The 25,546-nt window shown below is 41.7% G+C and overlaps 1 long non-coding RNA gene across 1 annotated transcript; it reads left to right on the forward strand.

The window, feature by feature from the left end:
• The first annotated feature begins 14,277 nt into the window (after positions 1-14,277).
• Positions 14,278-16,897, forward strand: LOC139023420 (uncharacterized). The gene is made up of 2 exons (XR_011474551.1): positions 14,278-16,101; positions 16,338-16,897. It is a non-coding gene; the product is annotated as an uncharacterized lncRNA (long non-coding RNA).
• Positions 16,898-25,546: the final 8,649 nt, after the last annotated feature.

Consider the following 25,546-nt stretch of genomic DNA (forward strand, 5'->3'; position numbering starts at 1 on the left):
TCTGCGTCACTATTTGTCAAAAATTATGATTTTAATGTGCTCAGAGGAGGATAACGCTTTTGAACCTAACACACCAGTGACACCACCACCAAAGTAAATCACGTATGCACTTACCCATTGTAAGGAGCATTAGCAGCATCCGTAACTTAATTCAAACCGATTTCAAATACCACATCCATTACATGTGTTGCTACTGCCACCTGGTGGGGGTGAGATGAAGACTTCATGAAGGCCTTGCTAAAGTAATATTGTGTGTGTGTGTACTGTTCATAATGCATTTTCATCAATATGTTTTATGTGACTGGGCTGTCAATGATCACGTTATCTTCTGTTACAATCATATGTGTGTAGGCTGACTGACTGCTGTCACCTGGTGGAACTTTGCTTTGGAAACATGATCTAAACATCATTTTGACATCTTTTGACTGTTAATTTTTTCAAAACAGATCTGAACATGTTTTTTTTAAATCAAAATCTTACAAACAGACTCAAAAAGGGAGATCCCATGATGTGAGAAACTGAAAAGCACAATTTTATGATGCTTCAAATTTTTTCATACTGTCCTGCGTTTTATGTTTGAATGTGTGTGTGTGTGTGTGTGAAAACCTTGTGAAGACTTACAGAAAACGTTTGACCTCTGTCATTGCCAACAAAGGGTATATAACAAAGTATTGAGATAAACTTTTGTTATTGACCAAATACTTATTTTCCACCATAATTTGCAAATAAATTCATTAAAAATCCTACAATGTGATTTTCTGGATTTTTTTTCTCATTTTGTCTGTCATAGTTGAAGTGTACCTATGATGAAAATTACAGGCCTCTCTCATCTTTTTAAGTGGGAGAACTTGCACAATTGGTGGCTGACTAAATACTTTTTTGCCCCACTGTAGCTAGCGCTTCCCAGTTATTACAGTAGCAATATCTTTCAAATTAATCCAGTGAAAAGCTTGCTATGGTTTCTAACATGCCCTTACACAAAAGCTTAAGAATGGCGCTGCTAAGATCAGAGATTTGAGTACACACCTTCGACTATTGAGTACCTACCTTAGTCTCCTGAATACAAACCAAGTAATCTTACCTTTATGTCTTGTTCTCTTGAGAATCTCGAGGATCTCACAATGGAGTTGGTCGGCAGTGGTGAGCACTCTGAGGTTGAGTCAGACCAGGATGAAGTGGGCCTACCTGTGGCGACTGGTGTAGTGGAGACTTCTAACATTTGAGCTGAGAATCCTACCAGGATCGGTAGGAGTGAGATTTTTGGAAAGGGTGGATCCATGCTTTTTGACCGACTCATACACGACCGGTCAAAAGTTTTAGAACACCTACTCATTCAAGGGATTTTCTTTATTTTTACTATTTTCTACATTGTAGAAAATTTGTGAAGACATCAACACTACGCAATAACACATATGGAATCACGTAGTAACCAAACACGTGTATAAATATAATTTATATTTGAGATTCTTCAAATAGCCACCCTTTGCCTGGATGACAGCTTTACACACGCTTGGCAATTTCTTAACCAGCTTCATGAGGTAGTCACCTGGAATGCATTTCAATTAACAGGTGTTAATTGAAAGTGCATTTGTGGAATTTCTGTCCTTCTTAATGCATTTGAGCTATTCAGTTGTGTTGTGACAATGTAGGGGGGTATACAGAAGATAGCTCTATTTGGTAAAAGACCAAGTCCATATTATGGCAAGAACAGCTCAAATAAGCAAAGAGAAATGACAGTCCATCATTACTTTAAGACATGAAGGTCAGTCAATACTGACAATTTCAAGAACTTTGAAAGTTTCTTCAAGTGCAGTCGCAAAAACCATCAAGCGCTATGATGAAAGTGGCTCTCATGAGGACTGCAACAGGAAAGGAAGACCCAAAGTTACCTCTGCTGCAGAGGATAAGTTCATTAGAGTTACTAGCCTCAGAAATTGCAGCCCAAATGTTTTTTTTCAGAGTTCAAGTAACAGTAATCTCAAAATCAACTGTTCAAAGGAGACTGTGTGAATCAGGCCTTCATGGTTGAATTCCTGCAAAGAAACCACTACTAAAGGACACCAATAAGAAGAAGAGACTTGTTTGGGCCAAGAAACACAAGCAAGGAACATTAGACGAGTGGAAATTTGTCCTTTGGTCTGGAGTCCATATTTGAGATTTTTGGTTTCAACCGGCGTGTCTTTGCGAGACACAGTGTGGGTGAACGAATGATCTCTGCATGTGTATTTCCCACTGTAACGCGTGGAGGAGAAGGTGTTATGGTGTGTGGGTGCTTTGCTGGTGACACTGTCTGCGATGTATTTAGAATACTTTTTGGGGGGATTTATTACACTTTTTTGGTTACTACATGATTCCATATGTGTAATTTCATAGTTTCGATGTCTTCACTATTATTCTACAATGTAGAAAATAGTAAAAATGAAGAAAAACCCTTGAATGAGTAGGTGTTCTAAAACTTTTGACTGGTAGTGTACATTGTGTCAAGCTGGGTAAAGGACAAACTGGGAATGGTTACATCTATGAAAGTGTAGAGAAGTGGAATTGATTAGATTTTTTGTGTATCCGCCGCCCACAGGAAGCGGGCGCTTCGAGTCATGTGTCTCAACCTGTGTCGTGCTTTGCTCTCTGGAGCAGGCCGCTGTTCTAAGGTGTGATCAGTGGGGTAACGTTGAGTGTAGAGGTGGATCAAATGAAAAATAATATTCCTGGTTATTGTGACGCCCACCGTTTGGTGAGACATAGACCCGGAGGCAATGGCATAACTGAGAATAACCTGTCTGTCTTGTTGAGCTTTGACACGGAGCTTCTACCTGATAAGGTCATGTTAGGTAGTATTTGTTATTCTGTGAGGGACTTTGTTCCGAACCCGGTAGAGTGCTTTAGGTGCCAAGGATTCTGACATGTTTCAGCAATGTGCAGAAGGGAGATCCCATGATGTGAGAAATGTGCAGGAGGGCATCGTCGGAGGGAGTGTACAGTTAGGATAGAGATAACATTGTGTGTCAATTGTGGGATCTGAAGTACCCTGAGAGAGACAGGTTGAGATTGCCAGAGTTTGAGTGGGGCAGAAAGTTTCCTATGCTGAGGCAGTGAAGAGAGCAGAGGCGAGTGAGTTAACTGGGAGCCCCCATGTGAGTAGGCCTGAAGAGAGAGATCGAGAGAGGGTAACAAATATGGGAAAAGGGATACTTTCCGAATGCACTGTATCTGGTGTACTATGGTCTTAGACATTGTGACMGCCCTGAATTTTCTGAACCGTCTCAGTGCTTCTCCTTCCAATAGGACGCTTCCCCTTTAATTCCCAATTAAATAGTGCTTCTCCTAATAGGGCGATTCCCCTTTAAATAGCCAGCATCAGCTGCGCAAAGGTGAAGTTGTGATTGAGACATGAATGAGGATTGTGTGCTACCCTCAGTTCATGAAGCTTCGCTATTACATTTGTTTTGTTGCCTTAAAGTGTGTTTTGTAGCCTTATAGCGAGTTTACCCAGGATTGGATCCACTCTGTGCGTCTGTGGACTACACCTCTCCGTTCTTCGTGGCCTTTTCTCCGCTGGAGATATGTTGGCAGATTGGATTGTATGACTGACCGACTGACTACTTTTTGTACATGGTATTTCATTTGTTTTGGGGTGATGTATACTGTGATTTATGTAGTTGTGAGGATGTATTAGTCTTTGATACGCTTTATAGTTGTGTTGTAAAATAAGTGTTATTTTCAGTGTATGAATAATACTGGGTTTGCGCTACAGACAAACGTTGCGTGACTAAGGTCACTTGAGTCKCTGAACTTATTTACCGGGCTGGACTCTTTTTATGCCCGAGGTACAGGACATTTCTAAATGAACATAAGCGCATTATTTGTTATATTGTTGTGTGTGATCATTTATGTTAATACAACCACGCAAAAGAATACACTTGTTTGAAGGTCTTTCCAATGTTTTAAGGGGTTTATGAAAAGTATATTTCCATCCTGACTTTTACATAAGTCCTTTGTATTGGTGTGACTTGACGGACCAGATGGGACTCATTCCCTCCCAAACCAAAAGGAGAAACCAATGTTTTCTCTGGTAGCCAGGGATTGTGGGTTCGAGTCCKATCTGGGGTGCCATTTTTTATGTAACGGTTTTGACTTGAGGTTATTTATAGGGGTGCCAGGTAGGTTGTGCCTACCAGAGAAAACATTGGTTTCTCCTTTTGGTTTGGGAGGGAATGAGTCCCATCTGGTCTGTCAAGTCACACCAATACAAAGGACTTATGTAAAAGTCAGGATGGAAATATGCGTCCTATTGGAAGGAGAAGCACTGAGACGGTTCAGAAAATTCAGGGCCGTCACAACATGCTCTCACTAACCCTCATCTTTTCTCTTTCTCTGTCTCTCCTTCCGGAGGGCCTGAAGCTCTTGACCGCAACTGAGGACACCCTGGCCTGACACCTGGCAGGCTCAGAACACAGGCTCAGAAGCCTCCTGTTAGGCCGGTACATTTCCTAGCGACAATAGTCCTTGTAGTGCTTCTGCCATGAAGTCTTGGAGCCCCAAAAACTTCTCGGCTGCAGATATAATGATTTCCAGCTTCTTGGACCCCTTAGACCCCTTGTACAGCTAATCACTGTGGCTATAAATGCCACAAAATCCACCTTCTTCACAATGTGTATCCAGATTATCCAATTGAAATACTAGCAACTGGTTGCAATACATCCACCGCCATATCTTCATCACTGTTCCATCTTGTCCGTTCGACTCTCTTCACTGCATCTACATAGGAGATTCACTGCACACCCCTCTAATCCTTGACACCTCGACCTCCTTCAGTCTAACAGGGCACTCAAGGAAGTCCAGGGTATGATCCACACCACAGTTGCTACATTTTRCATTCAAAGATTCTTCAATATCATACTTTCCCCATCTGCAAACATTTGACCATATCCTTTACAATTTCAACACTGTAATTGGTTTGGACACAAATGCTCTCACCCCATACCTCACATATCAAAACTTCACATATTCAGGTAGTCTCCTTAAACAACAATAATATTGCTAGGCTTTTTCCTTCCTTCCATTTCCCATACGGGTCAGGCGACTTGCACTGACCACTTCTGGTACTCATCATCTATATCCAACGAGACTCCAGGCATAACTCCTTTGGCAGGCTCCCTGCTCCATGTTACTTCTGAGGTGGACAAGTTTGCCAGATCCAATGCACGCGTCTTCTGTTCTTCATCAACACAATTAACCAAAACAAGGCAGCTTCTAGTCACCTTGATTAAATCCACCTTTCCCACTGCTTTCTTCACAGTCCTCAATATAACAATATAACTCAATATCCAGATGAGATGGAAGAACCTTCCAGAAGAACAACCATCTCTGCAGCACTCTACCAATCAGCCCTTTATGGTAGAGTGGCCAGTTGGAAGCCACTCCTTAGTAAAAGACACATGACTGCCCGCTTGGAGTTTGCCTAAAGGACTCTCAGACCATGAGAAACAAGATTCTCTGGTCTGATGAAACCAAGACTGAACTCTCTGGCCTGAATGCCAAGCATCACATCTGGAGGAAACCTGGCACCATCCCTACAGTGAAGCATGGTGGTGGCAGCATCATGCTGTGGGGATGTTTTTCAGTGGCAAGGACCTGTCAGGATCGAGGGAAAGATGAACGGAGCAAAGTACAGAGATCTTTGATGACAACGTGTTCCAGACCGCTCAGGACCTCAGACTGGGGGAGAACATTCACCTTCCAACAGGACAACGACCCTAAGCACACTGCCAAGGTAACGCAGGAGTGGCTTCGGAACAAGTCTCTGAATGTCCTTGACTGGCCCGGACTTGAACCCGTTCGAACATCTCTGGAGAGACGTGAAAATAGCTGTGCAGCGATGCTCCCCATCCAACCTGACAGCTTGAGATTAATGGAAGAAACTCCCCAAATACAGGTGTCAGGCTTGTAGCTTCATACCCAAATACCCAGTAATCGTGGGTATAATTGTCACGAATACCACCGAAGGTGGCTCTCCTTCCTGTTCGGGTGGCGCTCGGCGGTCATCGTCGCCGGTCTACTAGCTGTCACTGATCCCTTTTTCCTTTTCGTTTATTTCTGTCTAATTGTTTTCACCTGTTCCTTGTTGGGGTTTTTGGGATGGGTGTTATTTATGTTCGTTTTTCCCGCTGGTGTTTGTGCGGGCTTGTTGGTTGTTACGTTTGGTGATGTATTGTGTTTTGTTTTGGGTTTTCGCTGTCCAGTGTTTGTAACGAGGTTTGGGGTTTGTTTAGCGCTAGTGTTTTGGGCATTCACCCATGTTTTGGACCTGTTACGTTTTGAAGGACATTAAAGCGTTTTCCCGTTCATTTCGCTCTCTGCATTTGACTCCTCACTCATTTCACTCACCCGCCGTTACAATAATATTATTGGTCATGAAAGCCAGAAAAGCAATAAAATTAATCGCTTACCTTTGATCTTCAGATGTTTGCACTCACGAGACTCTCAGTTACACAATAAATGTTATTTTTGTCCGATAAAGATTATTTTTATATAAAAAAAAAACTCAATTTGTTTGGCGCGTTATGTTCAGTATTCCACAGCCTTAGGCAGGTCATCAAGGCTTGACGAAAATTCCAAATAGTATCCGTAATGTTCGTAGAAACATAAAAGCTTGAAACTATGTCTAAAGACTGTTCACACCCTGAGGAAGCCATTGGAAAAGGAATCTGGTTGATATCCCTTTAAATGGACGAAAGGCAGGCAATGGAACAGTGATTTTTCAAAATAAGAGTCACTTCCGGGTTGGATTTCCTCAGGTTTTCGCCTGCAAAATCAGTTCTGTTATACTCACAGACAATATTTTGACAGTTTTGGAAACTTTTGTGTTTTCTATCCTACTCTCTCAATTATATGCATATTCTAGTATCTGGACCTGAGAAATAGGCACCTTACATTGGGAACGTTATTTTTCCAAACATAGAAATTCTGCCCCCTAACTTCAAGATGTTAACGGGATCAACTTGACAACAGCCAGTGAAAGTGCAGGGCGCCAAATTCAAACAACAGAAATCTCATAATTAAAATTCCTCAAACATACKAYTATTTTACACCATTTTAAAGATAAACTTGTTAACTTCTTATGGCTGCAGGGCGGTGCCGGTACATTTATGACAACAGCCACTTCAAGTGCAGGGCGCGAAATTCAAAAGATATATTTTTTTAAATATTTAACTTTCACACATTAACAAGTCCAATACAGCTAATGAAAGATACACATCTTGTGAATCCAGCCAACATGTCCGATTTTTAAAATGTTTTACAGCGAAAACACCACGTATGTTTATGTTAGCTCACCACCAAATACAAAAAAGGACATACATTTTTCACAGCACAGGTAGCATGCACAAAACCAACATAACTAACCAAGATCCAAGAAACAACTTCATCAGATGACAGTCCTATAACATGTTACACAATAAATCTATGTTTTGTTCGAAAAATGTGCATATGAGGTATAAATCAGTTTTACATTGCAGCTAACATCACAGCTACCGTCAGAAATGGCACCGAAGCAGCCAGAGTAATTACAGACACCAACGTCAAATACCTAAATACTCATCATAAAACATTTCTGAAAAATACATGGTGTACAGCAAATGAAAGACAGGCATCTTGTGATTCCAGACAATATTTCCGATTTATTAAGTGTTTTACAGCGAAAACACAATATAGCATTATATTAGCTTACCACAATAGCCAGAAACACAAGCCATTTCCCAGCAGCAAAGGTTAGCGATCGTAACAAACCAGCAAAAGATATATAATTTGACTAACCTTGATAAGCTTCATCAGATGACAGTCCTATAACATCAGGTTATACATACTTATGTTTTGTTCGAAAATGTGCATATTTCGAGCTGAAATCAGTGGTTATACATTGTGCTAACGTAGCATCTTTTTCCCACAACGTCCGGATATTTATCTGACACTCACATATTCTGACCAAATAACTATTTATAAACATGACTAAAAAATACATGTTGTGTAGGAAATGATAGATACACTAGTTCTTAATGCAATCGCAGTGTTAGAATTCTAAAAATAACTTCATTACGACATAAGGCTTACGTTATGGCCAGAGAGTGCCCAAAACCTGGGCGCAAAACTAATAGTACACAGTTCGACAGATATATGAAATAGCATCATAAAATGGGTCCTACTTTTGATGAGCTTCCATCAGAATGTTGTACAAGAGGTCCTTTGTCGGGAACAATCGTTGTTTGGTTTTAGAATGTCCTTTGTCCCTCTTGAATTAGCAAGCACACTCGCCAAGTGGCGCGAAGCTCTCCTTCCTGAACAAAGGCACACAACGCAACACGCCTAACGTCCCGAATAAATTTCAATAATCGAATAAAACTATATTGAAAAAACATACTTTACGATGATATTGTCACATGTATCAAATAAAATCAAAGCCGGAGATAGTAGTCGCCTATAACGACAGCTTTCCAGAAGGCAATTCCAGGTCCATCCTCGCGCTTTCCAGAAAACAGGAAATGGGTGACACGTCATTCCAAGAGGATTTATTCCACCTCAGACCAAGATAATCACTCCATTTCTTCTCTCACTGCTCTTGACATCTAGTGGAAGGTGTATGACGTGCATGTATACTAATACGTATCATGCCCATTTATAGGCAGGCCCTAGAACAGAGCATCGTTTTCAGACTTTCCACTTCCTGGTCAGGAAGTTTGCTGCCAAATGAGTTCTGTTTTACTCACAGATATAATTCAAAGGTTTTAGAAACTAGAGAGTGTTTTCTATCCAATAGTAATAATAATATGCATATTGTACGAGCAAGAATTGAGTACGAGGCCGTTTGAAATGGGCTCCTTTTATCAGAACTACTCAATACTGCCCTGCCAGCCCAAACAGGTTAATCCCACCACAGTGTCAGATTTCAAAAAGGCTTTACGACGAAAGCACACCATCTGATTATGTTAGGTCAGTACCTAGTCACAGAAAAACACAGCCATTTTTCCAGCCAAAGAGAGGAGTCACAAAAAGCAGAAATAGAGATAAAATTAATCACTAACCTTTGATGATCTTCATCGTATTAAAACGTGTCCCAGCCCCAGTGTTGCCAATTTAGTTACTTATACGCTATATTTAGCGAGTATTCAGACCCCATTAGGGGTTGAGTGGGTTGAGTTACTGAAGTGATCTTCCTGTCTGGGTTGGCGCTTCCCCTTGGTTTGTGCTGTGGTGGAGATCTTTGTGGGCTATACTCGGCCTTGTCTCAGGATTGTAAGTTGGTGGTTGAAGATATCCTCTAGTGGTGCGGGGGCTGTGCTTTGGCAAGTGGGGTGGGTTATATCCTTCCTGTTTGGCCCTGTCCGGGGGTATCATCGGATGGGGCCGACAGTTCTCCGACCCCTCCTGTCTCAGCCTCCAGTATTTTGCTGCAAGTATTTATGTTCGGGGGGCTAGGTCAGTTTGGTTATATCTGGAGTACTTCTCCTGTCTTATCCAGTGTCCTGTGTGAATTTAAGTATGCTCTCTCTAATTCTCTCCTTCTCTCTTTCTTTCTCTCTTCTCGGAGAACCTGAGCCCTAGGACCATACTCAGGACTACCGGGCATGATGACTCCTTGCTGTCCCCAGTCCACCTGGCCTTGCTGCTATTCCAGTTTCAATGTTCTGCCTGCGGTATGGAACCCCTACCTGTCCCAGACCTGCTGTTTTCAACTCTTAATGATCGCTATGAAAAGCCAACTGACATTTATTCCTGATTACTATTTGACCATGCTTGTCACTTATGAACATCTTGGCCATGTTCTGTTATAATCTCCACCCCGGCACAGCCAGAAGAGGACTGGCCACCCCTCATAGCCTGGTTCCTCTCTAGGTTTCTTCCTAGTTTTGGCCTTTCTAGGGAGTTTTTCCTAGCCACCGTGCTTACTACACTGCATTGCTTGCTGTTTGGGGTTTTAGGCTGGGTTTCTGTACAGCACTTCGAGATATTAGCTGATGTACGAAGGGCTATATAAAATAAACTTGATTTGAACTCAAAAACATACTCAAAAGGCAAAGCCTTATGACAGTTCCACCCAAAACAAGCTGCCATTTGTGGTTAAAAAATATTTACTCTGCAAAAAAGGCTGAGGCCACCATGGCATTAGCTATCGCTGAACACTGTTCCATGCTGGCATATGATCACATTGGAGAAGCATGTAGAGCTGCTTTCTCAGACTCCACTGCTGCTACCCCCTTCAAAATGCACAGGACAAAGTGCACAGGACAAAGTGCACAGAAATTATTAATGGTTTTCTAGCACCATACTTTCTGAAAAAGTTGGTTGCAGATGTGGGTGACCAGCGTTTCAGCCTCCTCCTCGATGAGTCCAGGGATGTAAGTGTTTCTAAGTACCTGGGGGTTGTGATAAGGTACTTTAGTGACACCAAGCAGACAATTGTATCAACATTTCTGGGGCTTGTTGAGTTTGAGGGAGGAGATGCCAAATCTACAGCCCGTGCTGTTGTGGCTTTCCTCGAGAAGTGTTGTCTTAAAAAAGAGAAACTCCTGGGGATAGGGACTGACAATGCCTCGGTTATGACGGGGATTAACCTCTCTTGGGTATGTGGGACGTTAGTGTCCCACCTCTTCAACAGCCAGTGAAACTGCTGGGCGCCAAATTCAAATACAGAAATACTCCTTATAAAAATTCAGAAAACAAAACATATTTTACATAGGTTTAAAGATGAACGTCTTGGGAATCCAACCACAGTGTCAGATTTTAAAAATGCTTTACGGCGAAAGCATACCTTACGATTATTTGAGAACATAGCCCACTAGACAATTCATTACAAACAGTAACCAGCCAAGTAGAACAGAGTCAGAGTCAGAAATAGAGATAAAATGAATCCCTTACCTTTGATGATATTCATATGGTTGCACTCAGCAGACATTCATTTACTCAATAAATGTTTKTTTTGTTCGATAAAGTGTCTTTATATACAAAAACCTCAGTTTTGTTCGCGCATTTTCTTCAGTAATCCACAGGCTCAAACGCAGTCAAAACAGGAAGACAAAAAAATCCAAATTGTATCCGTAAAGTTCATAGAAACATGTCAAACTATGTTTATATTCCATCCTCAGGTTGTTTTTAGCCTAAATAATCAATCATATTTCAACCGGACAATAACGTCGTCAATTTAAAAGGTAAACATGTAACGGCATTCGTCATTGGAAGGAGAGGAGGACCAAAGCGCAGCGTGGTACGTTTCCATATTTACTGAAATACTTTTCAACACGAACAAAAACAATAAACAGACGAAAACCAAAGAAGCTACAGTCCTGAACATGGGAACACAAAATACATGAACACACGAACAGGAACAATCACCCACAAACCAACAGTGCAAACAGGCTACCTTAATATGGTTCCCAATCAGAGACAATGACAAACACCTGCCTCTGATTGAGAACCATATTAGGCCAAACAACAAACCCAACATAGAAACACAAAACATAGAATGCCCACCCAGCTCACGTCCTGACCAACACTAAAACAAGGAAAACACAAACGAACTATGGTCAGAACGTGACAAAACAAGGGCATGAAAAAGCTCTGCGACACTTTAGCGTCCAGTCATTCCGAATGCTCTTATTCCCTCATTTTTCAGAATACAAGCCTGAAACTATTTCTAAAGACTGTTGACATCTAGTGGAAGGCATAGAAACTACAGTTTGAGTCCTAAGTCAATGGATACTGTAATGGCATTGAATAGAAAACTACAAAACAAAAACAAAAACTACTTCTTGAATGGATTTTTCTCAGGTTTTCGCCTGCCAAGACACAGACACTATTTTAACAGTTCTGGAAACTTTTGAGTGTTTTCTATCCAAATCTACCAGTTATATGCATATCATATCTCCTGGGCCCGAGAAGCAGGCAGTTTAAATTGGGCATGCATTTCATCCAAAATTCCGAATGCTGCCCCCTACCCTAGAGAAGTTAACAATAGGGTCCATAAAATGCTTAAGGAGGAGTATGGCCTCAAATTTCTGGTTCCTATTTGCTGTGTGTGCCACTCTCTGCAGCTTGCTGTAAGTCATGCTTCCAATGACACCATCCCCCATGGTGTGGAGTACTTGGTACGAGAGATTTATAACTGGTTTTCAGTGTCTCCAAAGCGCAGGGAGGCCTACAAGGCCATATATGAGACCATCAACTGTGGGGAGAAACCTTTACAGATAACCAAGGTGTGTGCCACACGTTGGCTCTCCATTGAACCCGCGGTTTCACTCATTTTGGACCAGTGGGATGAGCTTTGGCTGCATTTCGCAGTCACCAAGTCCAGTGAACACTGGCTGAGGTTTTATACTCCATGTACAGTGATCCTCAAAACATATTGTACCTGACTTTTTTGAAGTCAGTGCTGGTTGGCCATCAAGGCTTTTGAGGGAGAGCAAGTAGATCCTCTTAAGCTACTTGACAGCTTGGTTAGCCTGATCAAGTCTGTGAGCAGCAGGGTGCTGAATTCACTGGAAAATGTTGATGTACTCAAAGGGGCAATAGATGGATACATCAGTCCAAAACCGTACCTTGGTTACCTTTTTGAGTCAAAGGCAGCTGAGCTCCACCTTGTGCCTGAGGATGAAAACAATGTCCTAAAGCGGTGTGTAGTCTTCACCATCTCCCTCACTAATGAGTTGAGGGTGAGACTGCCGGACAACATCGAAGCATTGCAGTACATGTCAGTTTTCAATGTGGAGGAAACTCTAAAGCCCAATAAGAGCCCTGGAGAAATAGAAAAAATAGCCAAGCTCCTTGGCTACTCCCCTGCAGAGATAGACAAGATTGTCCAGCAATGGCGTGCCATCCATCGTAGTAAATGGAACGAAACAAAAAACACACTGGGCTTCTGGAGTGAGATTTGGAAGTTCAGGGAAGCAGCTGATATCAACCTGTTTCAAGAACTTGCCATGGCTGCTGTGTCTGTGTCGTCCTTGCCACACTCGAATGCTGAAGTCGAGAGAGTATTCAGCCAGATGAGTGTGGTAAAAAGCAAACTTAGAAGTTGGATGTCCTTGCAGACCCTTAACTCCATCATGTACATTTGATATGGACTGAAGCTGTCTGGTGAGGCTTGCTATGCGCACCAGCTGCCTGATAATGCTTTGCAGCTTTTTGGCACATCAGTTGCTTACTCATTTAAGTCAGCTTCCTCAGAACCTGCCATATGTGTGTGTGTGAAGGGGGGTCTGGGGAAAAAAACAGGCCAGACTAGTTACCATAATTTTCTCACATTGCCATTGACAGTTTTTTCTATTGTCTCTTTTTGGTCCATTTAGATTGTTAATGTAGATTGTATACAAAAAAATGGTTAAAACTGTTTTGGTTAAAAATGTTCATGTGTCACGCCCTGACCTTAGAGATCCTTTTTATGTCTCTATTTTGGTTTGGGTGTGAGTTGGGGTGGCTATTCTATGTTCTATTATTTGTATTTCTATGTTTTGGCCGGGTAGGGTTCTCAATCAGGGACAGCTGTCTATCGTTGTCTCTGATTGAGAACCATACTGAGGTAGCCCTTTTTCCCACCTGTCTTTGTGGGAAGTTGACTTTGTTTATGGCACTTAGCCTTTAGCTTCACGGTTTGTTTTGTAGTGTTTATTGTTTTGTTGGCGTATTCACCTAAATAAAAGAAAATGTACGCTTACAACGCTGCACCTTGGTCTACTTCTTTTGATGGCCGTGACATCATGTTTTACTGTGACTTGTTGTAGGCTACTAAGTGTACCATAAGGTTAAAAACCAAACCAAATTAAGAAAACGAAACTAAAAAACAAAAAACAAACAAACAAAAAAAWAWAWATATATATAACACTAAGTAACTCCACCAGAGTGTCTCTGTTGGGTCACTTTTGTCGGTCCCAAGCCCGGACAAAGTAGGAGGGTTGGAATTGTGACATTTAAAAAAACAAGAATCGACAGAAGAAAGTTCATTTGTAGTTCTAAACATATTTAGGGTGTTTTTTACTCACTTTGGTCTCTCCCACAGCGTTATTCCTCTCTCCTACAGCGTCCATCACAATTACATGCACATGGCAAAATATGCAAATTATGTGATGACGTCATTTAGCGACTTCTAGCTACTTTTAGGACAGCCAATAGCTACTTTCCTTACTGGCAACACTGTCCAGACCAACATGTCTAGCTCTACTCACTGGGGCGTGGCTTACGGAGTGCTCTCTGAAATAAGCATGGGTATGGTCGTATTCCACCGGGAGCCGGACCAGGAAATGGAGTCCCTGGAAAATGCGGGAACGAGATGGTGGTTAGGAGTAGTGCAGTATTATCATGAGGAGACGTGTACTTGGAAAACGGAGGAGGAATGGAGGGAAATGGAGAGGGAGAGAAGGTCTAAGAGAGATAAGAATGGTGGGAAAAAGGGAGATGGTTTGTTAAAGAAGAAGGGAAGAATGTGTAAGCAGAGGGAGCTGAAGACAGGAGGAGAAATAGAAGTGAATGAGGGTGAAGTATCGGAGGTGGTAGGTGTAGTGAAGTTATCGGAGACTGAGGTATGCACAGGGGTCAGAATAAAGATGAGTCTGTGACAGTAGGAGTGAAGTTTATGGAAAAAGTGGACTCTTGCCTTTTGGCTGATCCATTTGTGGTTTCACGGTGGGTGAAAAAATTGTTGGATAATGTGGAATCTGTGGCGGTAACCAGAAGTGGTCTAATGATAATTGTTTGTGTTTCTGCTGGTCAGAGGGAGAAGGCGCTCATAGTAAAACAAATGGMTGTAAGAAAGGTGAATTGTTTGGCTCTCAAGAAAAGGGTTCCAATGAATGGAGTGATAACTGGCGTAGCAGTAAATATAAAAGTTGACCAGCTGAGGGGAAAGATTCCCGGTGTATGTGATGCTCGTCGTTTGATGCAACGCAGAAAGGGTGGAGAGAGTGGGGAAACAGAATAGTCATTGTCTGTTCTTTTGAGTTTTGAAGTTTAGTCTTTGCCCGACAAAGTGAAGCTATGATATAACGTTAAGTTATCTTGTACGAGCGTATGTGCCGAATACATTACGATGTTACAGATGTCAAGCTTATGGACATGTGGCAGCAGTGTGTAGGAGGGAGGGTCCAAGGTGTGAAAAGTGTGCAGAAGGGCATGAGACAAAGTAATTTGAAGTATTGTGGAAAGTAGTGGAATGTGTTAATTGTAGGGGTGCCCATGGAGCTGGGGATCATTAATGTCCTGTGCAATAGAGGCAGGTTGAGGTTTCCAGGGTTAGAGTAGTGCAGAAGTTGTCATATGCTGAGGCAGTGAAGAAAGTAGAGGAAGATGGATTAAGGGGGAGGAGTGGTGAGAGTAGTAGATATACCTGTACAGTGGGATAAGACAAAAAGTGATATAAGGACAGGTAAAAAAAATGTTTTAGCATTCATGGTAATGGTTATCAACTGTATGGCAGGGATGGAACGCAAGTCGCAGAATATGGAGGTTGTGGTGGCAGCTGCAGAAAGGTATTTGGTTGTGCAAGACTTGACATCAGAAGAGTTACAGGATGTGTTCTGGTGATGTCCAGTCCTTTCAGGATGATGACATGAGGTAGGAATAAATACATTTAATTAGTGGAGTAGGGTGGTTCATTTTATTTTATATAATTCGTGAGTGTAGTGTTAGATGGTAGGGTATTTATTTATTGAATTTTATCTATCAAGCAAAGTGTAAGGGAGTTGTACTCCAGTCTAGTAGGTGGCGGTAATGCAACAAATTGGATGCCAACCGCCGTTAAACCTCATAGAAGAAGTATTCCACCCGATTAAATGATCTCATCACACCCGGSCAAGAGATGTGCTTTGCGACGTCCGTTTATGAGAAAGAAAAGCTACGAAGTCATGTTTGGTGTGCCTCATACTGTGAACCGCACTTCGACCAGAAGCACAAGTTGGGGATGGCCATGGGACGTCTTCGAGACAGTTTGTCCACAACACGACAAGGTGATAGTTGTACTCTCGCACTGACAAAGTGTGCATCTGCTACGCGTGTCTCACGGACGACCATAAAAGACACAAGACTGTCCCAGCAGAAACAGTGAGGCGCCCTTGCCCAAGACTGGTAACTGTTAGCTATTTTCACTAAAAACATATAACGTTAAGCTACTTAGCTAGTTATGACAGACGAATGTGCTGCAATCAGTTCAGTTTTGTATGGAAGTTTACTTCTCTCCCTTACATTTAGGACTAACTTAATATCGCACAATCCCATCATTAGCTTTCTGTCTAGGCCTAGGGAACACAGTAATGTGTTTGTCAAATAACCTGTAACTTAACTGAATTCCATTCCCTCTGCAGCAACAAGTGGAGGCCATCAAGATAACCTCCCACCAGAAAGCTATCAAGGGGAGTTTGGATGGACGAAAGGTGGGGACAGTTGGCTAGTAAGATGTCTGTGAGGTATCTCTGCCATCATAATCTTAGGTTCTAGTGTTCTGCACCCTTGTGGGTACTACCATGTCATGTCAATCCTCAGCTAGGTTTCACTTCTATATTGTATTCTAAAACCAGCTGAGGTCAGGGCTGCCAACTTTTGAAGAAAGCTTTGAGTGAGATTTACTAAACACAGCAACAACAAAAAAACGTTCTCACTGTCAACTGCGTTTATTTTCAGSWAACTTAACATGTGTAAATATTTGCATGAACATAACAAGATTCAACAACTGAGACATAAACTGAACAAGTTCCACAGACATGTGACTAACAGAAATGGAATCATGTGTCCCTGAACAAAAAGGGGGGTCAAAATAAAAAGTAACAGTCAGTATCTATCTGTATTTGGTAGACACACATTCGTTGTTTGTAAATTATGTCTGTCTGTGCCCCTGGCTATCTTTAAATTAAAAAAGAAAATTGTGCTGTCTGGTTTGCTTATTATAATGAATTTGAAATTATTTATACTTTTACTTTTGATACTTAAAATGTTTTGGGCAAGTTGGAAGCTCTCATCCATATATGTAGATGATAGTCTTCTACTGGATTGTGTCATAAATGCTCTACAACAAAGCTTTCTTAGTTTCCAACAAGCTTTCTCTGCTATTAACATTGGAACACAGGTGTGATTACTACGTCTGAGGGTTTAGAGCTTGAGGTAGTCACATACAAGTACTTGGGAGTATGGCTAGATGGTACACTGTCCTTCTCTCAGCACATATCAAAACTGGAGAAAAAAAACTAACTGGACACTTATCTTCATTCAAAGACTCGATCATGGACACTTACTGACGTTTGTGGCTGCTTTGTGTGATGTATTTGTTGTCTCTACCTTCTTGCTTTTGTGCTGTTGTCTGTGCCCAATAGTGTTTGTGACATGTTTTGTGCTGCTACCATGTTGTTGCTAACTTGTTGTCATGTGGTGTTGCGATCATGCTGTGTTGTCATGTGTTGCTGCGATGCTATGTTGTCTTAGGTCTCTATGAAGTGTCGTGATGTTTTTGTCCTCTATAATTTTTGGGAATCCCCCATCCACGCAGGAGGCCTTTTGGTAGGCCGTCATTGTAAATAAGAATTTGTTCTTAGATGGCTTGCCAAGTAAAGTAAAATATTTTAGCAATTACATTTACTTTTGATACTTATTGAAAACCAAATACTTTTACTCAAGTAGTATTTTACTGGGTGACTTTTACGAGTCATTTTCTATTAAGTTATCTTTGCTTTTACTCAAGTATGGCAATTAGGTACTTTTTCCACCACTGGTGACGTGTGTTCCTCCATTTTCTGTGTGTGTCATAAAAGGAAGCAGTGGGAAACAGCAAGAAAACCACCAACTCTTTAATGGCTGCGATGAGAGGGCGGCAAACGAAGATGGATGAAATCCATCCTGTCTCTTCATGAGACATTGGATGATGACTGCAAGAAAAAGGATTGCTTCTCTGAAAGAGGTGGGTGTAAGGATAGGTGCACTCTTTTGCCAACCAAACTGCATTCACAGGACTACCATTGGAATTAAGTCAAATGTATTTTCATGTATTCTGGAATTTTCTTTGGGGATTGTGATGGAATAGCATATTTGCTTTTTAACCCTTTGCTAGTTTATAATTTATTTCACTATTTTCAACAACTTCCCGCCTAAAGCAAAGGAAATAGAAGAGCTGCCAATGACCAGAGCGGATTTCTTGCGTTGTAAGTTTTATTTGGATTTCCAAATGAATTCATGTCTTTCACACAGAAGCTGATAAATCTGATTTGTTATTACTTGACCACACGTCAAACCCGGCAGCTGCAACTGTGAAACTTTCACCTAATCAAGTTTGTTGTTATCCGCATGTGCATAATAAAGCCAAGTTCTCTTATAACCGCCAGATGCCACCACCCTGACCCTTGACCACCAACACGGCCAACTACAACCTCGTTCTGACAGACACAGTTCAGTCCAACACTGCAAGGAGCCCCAGCCCACCCTGACCGCTTTGACAGCTCCCCCAGGTGCTGTGTAAAGAGGTTCGGAAGGACGGACACTATAACTGGGAGGTAGAAAACCTCTATGTCTTGGCCCTTATTGTTGTTTGCTGCGCCAGCATCATCAGAAAGAAGATCAACGATTGCTTTGAACGTAACAGCAAGGTCTGGTGCTTACGACCGACTTTGATCTACGGCTAGGTCCACCATGGCCCAGCAGAGAATCATACACAATGTGTCCTAGAGGTTAGTGAAGTGGACCAGCAACTGAGGGAAAACACATCTGGTTGGGATTGGGTCTGCAACCTAAGGGCATCACTGTCCTAGATGCCATCACCTGTTGTGCCCTTGACCAAGGCATTTACCCATTAAGCTGCTCAACAAGCACTATAGTATGGCTGCCTGGAATAAAGCAGAAGACAAGTTTCTATTGGACTTCAGTGTACATTGGACTGATAATAACGTAATCTTCTTCGTCATAGAAATGTCCCATGGAGACTAAACTGCCCATGGACAAGAAACATGGTGATATGAAGGTTGGTGTGTTTTGTGGACTACCCAGCTGGTCTGATCTCCTACAAGGTCCAGGTTCCAGACAGCACCATGGTCCACCTCTACAAGTTCGAGGCCACCTTCACACAACCCCTCTACGCAGGGTTTGGAGTGAGCTCTCTGAAACGGAGTAGCCTCGTCCCCACAGAGCCTTCCAGGTGAAACATTGATTACATCTTGCCCTTTCCTTGTGTGCCACAAAAGACGATGAAAGACCCAAAGACCTAACAGCAAATGGCTTTACAAGTGTATTTATCCTAGTGTGATATATCAATATTCTCTGAGAGCTCAGTGGAGAGCTGTCTTTTGCCTTTTTCTTTTGCTTATCAAGCCCAGTATGTGTTATTCCTGTGCTAGTTTTAGAGTCACTGTGTTCTGCTAAGTGGCCTCTTGTTCATTTTGTTGCTGAATATTTAGATGTCCTGTGACCTACCGGTATGCTCTCTTGTTGTTCAAGATGCACTACCTTAACATTGAGTGTTTTATTATGCTTATTCTTATTGTGAAAGCAACAACTGTCGGTAGGATTGGAACTTGACTGGGTGAATAAAAGCTTTCTGTAACTTTTCTGTTATTAATTGATTAATGTACAAATCATAGTCTGAGCCTTTTATATTTTAATCATTTAGCAGACTCTCTTATCCAGAGTGACTTACAGTAGTGAGTGTATACATTTTTTGTACTGGTCCCCCGTGGGAATCTAACCAACAACCCTTGCGTTGCAAGCACCGTGGATTAGCCTGGTGGATCCAGCCTGATCGCTGCMTTCACCATTCTATTTCACTTCAAACAATGGTGAACGAGGAGGTCAGGCTGGATCCACCAGGCTAATAGGCTGTATCACCATAAATATATTATAGGCAATAAACCTACTGTAGTTGCTCTACAAATGCATTTTTACAATCCCACTTGACACTTTTTTCTTACAGATCAACATTTATCATCAAGACTTATGTAGTCTCAATAGCATGATGGACAAATAAACACACTCTTTGGTAACAGGATGGTACTAATAGGCCTACATTCTTGTTTCCTTCTATTTTGTCCATCTCTCCCACTGTCTGACATTCGGAGTGTTTAGGTTGGGATAGACACACATTTAATTCTCTGGGGGCTTGTATGACTGACAGGCTGCATATTTTGCTGTGCATCTGTCAGGTCACAACATGAACCTTGATGTGAAGGTCACCCATGTAGACCCCTCAGCCAATTGAAGAGTATTTGGGCCCTACCCCATGTTGCCTGGGGTGGAGGTTTTATAATGGTGTAAGCTCCCAGAGGCCCCCTCATCACTGATTTTATATAACAAGATGGCGCCGACAGACACGCCCCCCCGTTTCTAGTTCCTAGCCAACTTTGCAGTAATTTGCTAATAACCATTTTGCTGCTTTAACATCTGCTAATTAGTGTACGTGACAAATACACTTTGATTGGATTTGCTTTGACATGTGCACTCAAAKGCAGTGACAAACCGGGCTTTCCATGGTGAAGAATGGGTACAGCACAGTGAACATAATTATAGAATTTACTATATGKAACACTCATGTCAGTATCAGCCAACTTTCATCTATGTGATAAGGAATAGAGGAAATGGATGTGATTTTACCCTGTCACCAGAGGAGGGCAGCACACCATAAGCACTGGAAGGCCTATTAGCATATGAAGCATTACTTGTCTTATCCTACTTTCACACATCCTGGTGTACTATAGACTGTAAGGAAAATATCAAGGCACAAAATGATGAAATGGATACAGTTCGTAAACCTTCTTTAGCTAAGCACCACTGTGCAATTGAAAATGCGCTGATTGAAAATGTGTTTTGACATTTTGTGCCTCTCGCATTCTGACTGTAATTATACAATCTATAGGACCATGCATGGCGGTCAAAAGAACAGTCAACTGTACATTTGAGTGGAAATGCCATGTCCGAGCCATTTTACTGGGAAAGTTCATAAATGCATAGATCCGTACAGACAGAGTAGTTGAGAGTACACTAAGGACCTATCTGCTCTTATCTTTGAGAGGCTATATTCATGAGTAAAGGTTGAGATCTTACTTTCAAGTGTGTGTGAACAGCCGAAGTCTTTAACCCTGTGAAACCTGGACCCCATGCCGGCCTGTCTCACCTCAGTTAACCTCTCAAGGGCCCATCTCAATAGTCTACTGTCAAGGCTCAGGAGAAGACCCAGACAGTTTTGAAGTAACAAAAGTTTATTACAAAAACTGGGGGGCAGGCAAACAACAGGTCAAGGGCAGGCAGAGGTCAGTAATCTAGAGCAGAGTCCGAAAGGTACAGAACGGTAGGCAGGCTCAGGGTCAGGGCAGGCAGAGGTCAGTAATCCTGGGTGGTGTAACAAGGTACCGAACGGCAGGCAGGCTCAGGGCAGGCAGAATGGTCAAAACTGGGAAGACAGGAGCACGGGGAAAACGCTGGTAGGCTTGACGAAACAAAATGAACTGGCAACAGACAAACAGAGAGTACAGGTATAAATATCCTGGGAGTAATGGGGAAGATGGGCGACACCTGGAGCGGGGTGGAGACAAGCACAAAGACCGGTGAAACCGATCAGGGTGTGACAGTCTACAGTGGCCATCTGCACTAGTGTTGAACAACTGGACAGGGAAAGAACATTCCAGAAGGAGAGGAGACAAGGGGATGGAGAACCTTAGACTATTAAGAGACCCTAAACCTTTTAATAGACCTCCAGTTTTCACTGTCCCTCTCTCATCATCCTCCTCTCCTCTCCTCACTCCCTCCCTCCCTCCCCCTTCTCTCTCTGCTGTTATGCTCCCCACTGGGGTATTTTACTCCAGTGACATATTTGAGAGACACAGACACAAAGGTCTCCTCTCACACATGCACACACAGACACACACACATGTTTATGTGGCCATGGGGCCCCTTCAGGGCCAGTATTCGGGATAACACCAGAGCCAGCTGCGTCTGTGCCCTCCACAAACACACACTCAACCCCTCACACACGCAAGCTAAACCCGAACTGTGTGTGTACCTACAGTGCTTACAGAAGGTATTCACACCCCTTAACTTTTTCCACATTTTGTTGTGTTACAGCCTGAATTTAAAATGGATTAAATTGAGATGTTTGTCACTGGCCTAAACAAAATACCCCATATTATCAAAGTGGAATTATGTTTTACAGTTTTTTTTACAAATTTGTTAAAAATAAAAAGCTGAAATGTCTTGTGTCAACCCCTTTGCTATGGCAAGCCTAAATAAGTTCAAAGTAAAAATGTGCTTTACAAGTCACATAATGAGTTGCATGTACGGAATGTCAAACACACACTCAACCACAAAGACCAGGGAGGTTTTCCAATGCCTCTCAAAGAAGTGCACCTATTGGTAGATCGGTATTAAAAAAGCAGATGTTGCATATCCCTTTGAGCATGGTGACGTTATTAATTACACTTTGGATGGTGTATTAATACACCCAGTCCCTACAAAGATACAGGCGTCCTTCCTCACTCAGTTGCCAGAGAGAAAGGAAACCGCTCAGGGATTTTACCATGAGTGTCACGTTCTCACCTTAGTTCCTTTTTTATGTCTCTATTTTGGTTAGGTCAGGGCGTGAGTTGGGGTGGGCATTCTATGTTTTGTTCTATGTTTTGTATTTCTGTGTTTGGCCTGGTATGGTTCCCAATCAGAGGCAGCTGTCAATCGTTGTCTCTGATTGAGAACCATACTTAGGTAGCCTGTTCCCACCTGTGCTTGTGGGTAGTTGTTTCCTGTTTTGTCACCTGATAGGACTGTTTCGTTTTTTCGTGTTTTCTCCTTTGTTATTTTTGTGTTCAGTTTAATAAATTTAAAGTGGACACGTACAACGCTGCATTTTGGTCCGATCCTTCATACTTCTCGTCAGAAGAAGAAAATCATTACAATGAGGCCAATGGTGACTTTAAAACAGTTACAGCGTTTAATGGCTGTGATAGGGGAAAACTGAGGATAGATCAACAACATTGTAGTTACTCCACAATACTAACCTAATTGACAGTGTTAAGAAGAAAGCCTGTACAAAATAAAAATATTCCAAAACAAGGCACTAAAGTAATACAGCAAAAAATGTGGCAAAGCAATTACATTTTTGTACTGATAACAAAGTGTTATGTTTGGGGCAAATCCAATTCAACACATTACTGAGTACCACTCTCCATAGAAGAATAGTGGTGGCTGCATCAGTGGCTGCATCATGTTATGGGTATGCTTGTAATAGTTAAGGACTGGTGAGTTTTTCAGGACAAATAAGAAATGGAATGGAGCTAAGCACAGGCAAAATCCTAGAGGAAAACCTGGTTCAGTCTGCTTTCCACCAGACACTGGGAGATGAATTCACCTTTCAGCAGGACAATAACTTAAACACAAAGCCAAAAAACACAGTGAATGTTCCTCAGTGGCCGGGTTACAGTTTTGACTTAAATCTGCTTGAAAATCTATGGGAAGACCTGTAAATGGTTGTCTAGTAATGATCAACAACCAATTTGACAGAGCTTGAATAATTTTGAAAAGAATAATGGGCAAATGTTGCACAATCCAGGTGTGGAAAGCTCTTAGAGACTTACCCAGAAAGAGTCACAGCTGTAGTCACTGGCAAATGTAATTCTAACATGTATTGACTCAGGGGGTTGAGTACTTATCTAATCATGATATAGCAGTGTTTTTTTCATTTAAAAAAATAAATGTTAGAATTTTGACATTACAGAGTATTTTATTTAGATCGACAAAAAAATGAAATGTACATCCATTTTAATCCCACTTTGTAACCAGTGGCGATTTAAGCATGTAAATCCTGGTGGGGGAAAAAAAAGAAGTGGGATGCATGCCAGCAAAGCCACTACACAAAACGAAACAATACATTAATTGCACTATGTGACAAACAGTTCCCACAAATTGTTCGGGCCTACATAAAGCTTTCCCAACAGAGGTCCCTACATCTTACCACTGCTACACCTGGCTATCAGCAGAGCCTTGTCTGGCAGCAAAACAGTTCATTCAGCCTCATTTACTGCCTTTTATAAAAACATAGCAGATATGGCTGACTTGCTTAAACAAATGTGGTTTATAATGACAATTGAGATGTACAAACTATGGCATAAGGGGACGACAAGCGAATAAGAGGCAATCCGTAATTTCGATTAAGATATTAATGAGCAAGCTAGTACAGACGTAGTCAATATAGCTATTTATTTAACACTTTTGAAATGTACAGCGACAGAATTCAGAACATGGGCCGTTCTAACAGTGTTCTCCCTGTACACCAAGTCAGAACCGTAGGATAAATAAAGGGGGCATTCTGTATAAGCAGACAATGAAAGCTCTTACGAAATTTGATGATTACATTTCTCTAAAACAGGTTATGGGCTACATATGCACCACCAAGTCAGAACAGTAGGCCGAATTAAGAAGGGTAAATAGACCACATTTTTAGGGTAAGGCACTTGGACTACAAACAGCTTACTACACAACATACACTTAGTATTACTTTCTTAACTACAGTATACATATCTCCCTGGAATATTACATAATTTATGCAGCAGCATACAATACATTTTTGGACTCACCTTGTTGTGCTGTGCTCACTTGAACAGGAAGGTGGCACGATGGTCCTTCATAGGCAAATTTTGTCATCAATGTATGGCATTCTCTGGATTTATGGTGCTTTCAAGACAACTGAGAACTCGGGAAAAAACTATGTTGAATCATGATGGCGTCATTGATCTTCAGGTCATAGCTCTATAAAGAGGCCCGAGTTCCCGGCTTGTTTTTTCTGGAATTCCCAGTTGTCTTAAACTCACTGAAGTAAATTTTTCGCAGTTCCGAGTTAACAGTTGTTTTGAGCGTGGCACAAATCATGCTTCTTTGGAAGGATGGCCAATGTTGAATGTTTATCATTTTAAACTTGGAAAAGAGACATTGATCCCAAGTGTCCCACTCCACTGAATAGCAGGCTAGTGATTGCTTTGCAATGCTTGCAGTTAGCCACTGTTACTGATTCCTTCCAAACCCCTCATTGTTGAATTTACGATTTCCCACTTGTTGTGTAATGTTTATGTCCAATGGCCGATGAGCACCGATACGTTTTATCTATCAGTTATCTTAATTATTTTTCTTCATATGACAAGGATTAAAAAGGATTTGCCAGTAGATTGTCGACTTGATTCATGATGATGACTAATAGCTTTGAAAGTATGATATTGACATGATCAGTCCAATCAAAGCTACTGTAGATATAACGTGATTTGACGTCATTTTATTTGTGGCCAATGACCTTGAGCCTTCTTGGATGGACACTTCTAATGTAACTCTATGGCTTGGCGGTGAGGTACTGTCCCCACGAGTGACAGAACACTGAGCTAATCATGGCGCAACTAGAGAACATTACCAACACCTACACTCCGTATTTTCCGCTGGCTTCCCCACTACCACAGAAAGCACTGAGCTAGGCTGAAACACCTGCATTTTGGAGCTGCCTTATTCAAGAAAACAAAAAAGAGACCATGTTTGTATGCGGCTTTATTAACTCAATTATTTTTTTATTTTTTTT

This window comes from Salvelinus sp. IW2-2015, linkage group LG32 (assembly GCF_002910315.2).
Source record: "Salvelinus sp. IW2-2015 linkage group LG32, ASM291031v2, whole genome shotgun sequence".
In the NCBI taxonomy this organism is placed as follows: Eukaryota; Metazoa; Chordata; class Actinopteri; order Salmoniformes; family Salmonidae; genus Salvelinus; species Salvelinus sp. IW2-2015.